The sequence below is a fragment of the Otolemur garnettii genome, unplaced genomic scaffold (assembly GCF_000181295.1).
Source record: "Otolemur garnettii isolate 467f Iridium unplaced genomic scaffold, OtoGar3 scaffold00011, whole genome shotgun sequence".
Taxonomy (NCBI): Eukaryota; Metazoa; Chordata; class Mammalia; order Primates; family Galagidae; genus Otolemur; species Otolemur garnettii.
Genome location: NW_003852406.1, coordinates 27876524 through 27883237, shown reverse-complemented (window position 1 = coordinate 27883237; position 6714 = coordinate 27876524). Strand labels below are relative to the sequence as shown.

General features: G+C 54.2%; 1 protein-coding gene across 5 annotated transcripts in view; it reads right to left on the bottom strand.

Annotated features, from left to right (window-relative positions):
• Nucleotides 1-6714, bottom strand: part of LINGO1 (leucine rich repeat and Ig domain containing 1) — a 197349-nt gene that overhangs the window by 18656 nt on the left and 171979 nt on the right. The window lies entirely within an intron of this gene.

Genomic DNA, 6714 nt, shown 5'->3' with positions numbered 1-6714 from the left:
GGCGGAGAGGGAGGAGCACCCTAACCCCTGCCCTACACAGATTGGGACAGCGAAACTGGTTTGGAGCACAGGAGAGGGGCGCGGCAGCCTGGCTCCCGAACCCACAATCCCGCTCCCCAGCTCCACACAGGGCCGCACCCCTCTGGGTCCGGGGTCCCGGCGAGTCCCGGGCCACACTGGCTCCTAGGAGCTCGGCCGGCGATCCTCCCTGCGTGTGCGCGCGCACACCCTTGCGTGTGATTATGTGTGACCACATACATGTGCATATGAGCGCGTGTGTTCACACGTTAACGCGGGTCATTGCACACTGCCGTGTGGGCGAACGCACGCACGAGAACGGACAGGGCTCCCCACTGGCCTGGGTTGTTTGGAGGACGGCATGGCAAGGCTCAGACCTCCGTCCTGCCCCTTGTCCTCTTCACTTGGAAAGTCTGCGAAACCCTGGAGGGTCCACATCCTGGCAGCCTGAGGGTTAGGCAAGCAGAGCGGAAAGCTCCAGAGGACCGCAAGGAAGCCGCGCTGGCTCCGCGGCTTTACCCAGGAGCAGGGTCTTGGGTTCCTCTTTGCGGCCGTGGCCCAGCCCAGCCGGCTCCGGGTCCAGCAGGGGGCAGAAGACCTCTCTGGCCGGCTCTGGCCGCGGGCACTGCACATACAGACCAGCAGAGGGCACTGTTGGGCCTCAGTCCTCGCTTTCCCGTTCCCTACCCTGCTCCAGAACCGTCCTGGGGATCCTTGTCCGGGCCGCATCTTCAGATGGGCCCAAGGAATGGGACCTCTCCTCAGAGATTCATATCCTCCTTGACCCGCAGATACAGAGAGTAGGCTATTACTGTAACTCACTTCATCTTCTTCCCTTGTACACCCCGTGAAGCCCTGTTTTACTGGAATAATCATCAGTGCTGACACCACCAGCCACAGTCATCCCTTCATCCCCAGTAGCACATTAGTGTTCTTGATACCTTGAGTTCACAAGGGTAGGGGATCAGGTTGGTAAAAGAACCGAGGCCGGGATGGAGGAAACTAGCCCAAGGCCTCTCAGATTCTGAGGCAGACCCTAGGATCCTGCTCCCAGTGACACCCCTGCCTCCGTGGAGCCTGCGTGACATCCATTGCAGAGGTGCTCGCTGGGACGGAAAGGCCACTTCCCCACCCCCCTTTCCCCAGCACCATCTTGCTTCTCCCCTGTTCGGCTGCATACATAGCCCAAAGAATTGCACATACCTTCTGTTCCAGCTAAACCAATTCTCGGGCTCACTGCCACTCCGTTGCTCTGGACAGTCCTGCCTGGAGAACTCTCTACCGTCTTCTACGGCTTTGTCCATCCTCATCTTAGGTCTAGCTAGAGCCCCCTCCTAGCAGGTGTTGACGCTCTGCTCTGTGCTCTACATTCATCCTCCAGCAACCCTACGCGGAGGCACTGCTGTCTCCCCACTCCGTTAAGCAAGGAAGCCCAAGCTCAGAGAGGTTGCACGAATTGCCAGTGGTCACACAGCTCGTAAGGCATGGGAAGTGAATTTGAACCGCCTTCTAGGGCTGAGTAAACCAGCAGGGGGCAGGCTTGGCAGAGGGACTGGCAGGTGGGCGGGTAAGTGGGGAGGAGGAGTGCAGGAGTCCCCCTCCCGTCCAGAGCCCAGCGCAGGCGCCCGCCCCTCAACTCCGTGCAGCTTGGACCCCTCCCCAGACTCTCCAGCCCCCCACCCCCGGCTGTTTGTGAGTTACCCGTGAGCTCCCGCCCTCCCGCGCCGCCTCCTCCCACCAGCCCGACAGGAATAGACGCTCGCAAGCTCCTGCGTAAAGGCTCTGCCAGGCACCCGGCGGGCGCGCAGACCCGCTGGGGGGCGGGGGCGGGGGCGGGGGCTATTCCTGGTGCGGCGACTGACGCAGGCAAGGCGCGGCCACCGCACATCTCCGCCCCCGACTCACCTGCTCCCTGCCTCAGTGATCTTGGCGGAGAAATGGGGGAGAGTCCATTGCTTCTACCCTCCAACTCCCAGGTGCTGGCTGAGGAAGCTGACCTCCTGAGATGGGGTCTTTTGACACTCACAATTATCCCTCTGTGCTTTGGAGGCAGCAGGGATGACAGCGTAACTGTGTCTGGGAGGAATTGCCCCCCAGCCTTAGTTTCCCATTAGAAACGGTATCCAAGCATTTGGCCTTCCCTGTGTCTCCAAAAGAAATGACCCCTCCCAGATCTCCTTGTCTTATTTCACTAATGGAAATAATGAGGAGAGAGGGGCTTTGGGGGAACAATTTGGAGGGGAGGCCTTTTGAGGGTCCAGCCTGGGCCTGGTGAGAGAGCAGGCTCCTAACGTTGTAACTCAGAGACCCCAGGAAAGGGAGACCCTGTTACTGGTCCCCACTCAGACAGATGCCTCTGCATGAGCTGTGAAACAAGCATCTCTTTGTTCCTGTCCTATGAGGTGGTCCTCAACGGAGGCCACAGAGAAGTAACACATGAGAATGGCACAGTCCAAGACTTCTCTGGCACAAGCAGGGGATTACATCCAGAAGCTACAGCTGAAGACTGCTCACCCACACCACCAAGCTTTTGCCCTTGCTGATCCACCTGCTTGGCATGCCCTCTCCCTGGTTGCCACCTGTGCTTTATGACCAAACTGAGTCTGATCTATTTCTATCTCCTCTCCCTAGATTGAAATGCCCTTAGAGGCAAGGCCCTCAACCTCTTCCCACTCTGTCCTCAGGCTAGGAGCTCCGACCGCATGCCTCACAGGTGAGCACACAGCAGATCCTGACTTCAGGATGAGAACTCAGCAGGTCTCAATAAAGCAGGAGCTGATGGCCGAAAGCAAAGCAGAGAAGCTGGCATGGGTTTGCCAGGAGATTTTGGAGGAGGGGATAGAGCCTTCTAACGTTTATTCAACCTCCACCATAAGCCAGGCTCTGAGCAACACTTTACGTTCTTCACTTCACGTCAAGATTAGCATTGCTATTCCCATTGTACAGATGAGAAAACCAAGGCTCTAAGAGGGCCCATGACCTGTTCAAGTTCACTCTCTAAATAAGAGGTAGAGATAGGTTTGAAGCTGTGTGTGTGTCTGATGTCAGAGCCCAAGCCCTGCTCTCCACTCACTCTGGGAGGTTGAAATGGCAGGAGGTGGGGCCAGGGTGGGGCCCAGGGGTTCCCCGGGCCCAGGAAGGAGAGGGTGGCACACACACTGCTTGCATGCCTGCTCTGCGCCGGCCCTGGCTGCTTGCATCTCAGCAGCTCGCAGGGTTTTACGATGATGATTATTTCTGAAGGCACTTGAAATTAATGAGGGCTCTAAAATGGCTGGGACAGTAGAGTCATTGCTGAGACCTCTAATTAGCAAAAAAAACGGAGAACAGGAGCTGGGGAGGTAAGTGGGAGCTGGGCAAGTGGCACTGGGCATGGAGCAGGGTTAGGGGAGTGGGGTGGAGCTGGCATGCAGCTGCAGGTCCCCTGTGGAGCTGGGTGCTCAGGTGCACTCCATGTTCCATTTTATGCCACAAATGAACTTGGTAACTTGCTGTGTGATCTTGAGGAGCTTACTGCCCCTTCTTAGGTCTGAAGTGCCCCCAGCTATGCAATTAGGCAGGATGGCTTGGGGAGACTCTAAGCTCAGGACTCTGTAGGCCTGCCTAGACCGTGGGATGAGGTCTCAAGTGGGGGCTCCTTGGAGGACCTTGAGTCTCTAGAAGGCTGAGCCTAGAAGCTGGGGGCTGTTAGCCTCTGGGAGCCACAGTAGAGGCCCAGCACTCCCTTTCAGCTCTCACAGGCCTCCAAGCTGGGGTTGCTGAGGCCGCTGGTGTAATGAAGTCCTAGACACTCGGGCTAGAGTGAAGTGGCTTGAGAAGTGGCAGGAAATCCATAGGGTCAGGGCCCTGCAGTGGCGCAGCGGTGGAGGCCAGCAAGGGATGAGGGCACCTGAGGGGACTCGTAGGGAAATCCCCTCATGGAGGTGGGCCTGGAGATGTGCCCAGGCTTAGGGCCTTCCTGCCTCCTCCTAAGCCCCTCCTCAGGAGACAGAGGGGACTCAGGGACACCAGGTTCCTATGTAGGCATGTGCAAACGGTGGGGCCTAGGGATCTTAGAATAAGGTACTTTGTCCCAGGTGCTCCCTGGCTCTGGCCCTCCACGTCCTACATGGCACAGCCAGCACAGGGAGGCGACCTTTCCCCACAGTGGCTAGCCCAATGTATACAGAAATGTGCTGGTTGACATACAGGGACACCCATGGTGGGTACAGGTTGTGGTTCCAAGGGCAGGAGTGTGGAACGTGCACCCCACTTAAATGGGGCATCCTCTTCCTGGCCCCTGCTGTAGCCTTGTCCTGTCATGGACAGCTTTCTTTGACTCTTGAGTCCTCTCCCCTCCTCTCCTCTGACTCAGGACCCTAAGTTCCTCCTTCCAGAAACCTGCTCTGGAAACCTCAGTTTCCCCTCTGAGCTGGGCTCTGTCCTTAAGCACCTCACTTTGCCTCAATTTCTTCTGTCCTATGAGACCATCAGCAGAACCAATTTCAAGGGTGGTGTGAGGCCTCACGAAATGTGCATCCAGGATTCACTGATGCTGAGCCCACGTCCCACAGCAGGTGCTCCATAGACTCAGGCAGTTTTAGGTTATCACACTTACTGTTAGGGTCGCTCTCTGCCCCACCCCTCCTCTGCGGAGTCAGAGATCTATCCTAACATCACTTTCAGCATTTCCATTCGGAGAAGCCTAGACCAAGTTCCCTGTCCTCTGAGAACCAGGAATATGCTGAAGGTAGGGATTGATCCTTTGTCTCCTCCAGTTTCCACAGCAGGGTCCAGAGCCCCAATTCTAGAGGCCTGAAGCGTGTGAATTAAACCCAGCAAAAGTCCTGCAGTCAGGAAGGACCAATGGCTCCCCCTAGAAAAGGGGTCAGAGCATGGGGGCAGGGATACTGCTGAACCCTCAATTCTCACTCCCCTCCTCTCAGTGCGCTGATCACTGATGCTGCCATCTCAGGGTTTCAACATGAGTGATACGGCACTTGTCTGGAAGCACCGTGGGCAGCAGCTTCCTCTGTTGGGAATGGCATTGAGAGTTAGGGGGAGACTCACAGGTCTTAGAGGACTTGAAGCAGAGGGCCCAGCAGGGAAACGAGATGCTCCAGGCTGCCTGGCTGCTGCTTCTTCAGAGGCCAAGAGGCAGGAAGTTGGTCAAGGTCAGTCAGTGAAGGCACCTTAGCACTGCCCACCTGAGGTCTCTCTAGGAAGACACCAGAGTTCCTGGCTTTGAGTTACCATGGGATGCAGTTAGCTTTCCTTAAGAGGTGAGAGAAGTGTGCACTCCATTAAAAAAAAAAAAAGATTAAATTGGGAGCATAAACACAAAAGTAAATAGAAAACGTGGTTTGTGTAAAGGGACTGGTCCCTGGCTCTTTGGGAACCTGGGCTCAGTGCTTGGCAGAGCGGCTCCTGAGAGCCTGGCTCAGCTGTCCCCATGGATCATGTCAGGGGGACTTGAGCTAATGTGTGCAAACAGGCAGCACTATTAGCAAATCCATTCATTAAGTGCTTGTCTTGAGTTCTGTTGTGCAGGAGATTTGTTTATTAACTTAAGTCGGAACCTGTTATTAACTTAAGTTAAAGGCAGCACGGCGCCTCAGAGGGCATCCAGCTTCAGGCCCACATAGTCTTTGGTTCTAGTTCTGACTCTGACCCTTACTGCTGTATGACTCTGGGCAAGTCACTTTACCTGTCTGAGCCTCTGTTGCCCAATGGTAGGCCCCTAAAATGACCCTCAGTGGTTCCCGCCTTCTGGGATTTCCCTGCTTATGTAATCCATCCCCTTAAGTATGGGATGGACCAACTGACTTACTTCTAAAGAACAGGATATGGCATAAGTGATGCCATGTCACTTCTGAGATTAGATTACATAAAACCTGTGGCTTCCATCTTGGGTACCCTCTCTCGATTGCTTGCTCGTTTGCTATGAGGGAAGCAACTGCTGTGTTTTGGGCAGCCCTGTAGAGAAGTCCATGTGGAAATGAACTGAAACCTCTAATCAATACACCTCAAGACCTTGAGACCTTCCAGTAGCCACATGAAGCAGTTCCTCCCTGAGTTGGGCCTCTGGATGACTAAACTTCTGGCCTTGTGAGAGACCTGAGATAGAGACACCTGGCTAAACCTCACGTGGATTCCTGGCTCATAGACACTGTGAGATAATACATATCTATTGTTTTAAGCCAGTACATTTTGGAGTGATTTGTTAGGCAGCAACAGATAACTAATACGTGCTTCATCTATGAAATGGGGTGATTCTTTTCCCCTAGTGGGGCTAAGAATTCCCAGGAGTTCAAGTCCAGCCTCCTGGGACCCCTAGGGTGTTAAGACAATGCAGGCAGAGTATCTGCTACCAGGGAGGGCAAGGAGTGGCTAGCAACTTGGTGTATATCTAGTCAAGTTGAAAAGAAGCACATTCTATGGCCCAGGAATTCCCTAAAGCATGTGCAGGAGAGTGGGTACAAGAACATTCACACTTATAATAGTGGAAAATCTGAAATGCCTTAAATATCTGTCACTAGAGGAGGAAAGTACAGATGTGGTATCATCATACAAGGGAATGCCATGTAGCAATGAAAACAGACATGCTGGAGTTACATACATCTGTATGATCTCACCAACAAATTGTATGGGAAGAAAAACAAAGATATGTGCAAAGTAGCACTGTTTATAAATCATAAAGTTTTTTTTTTTTTTTTT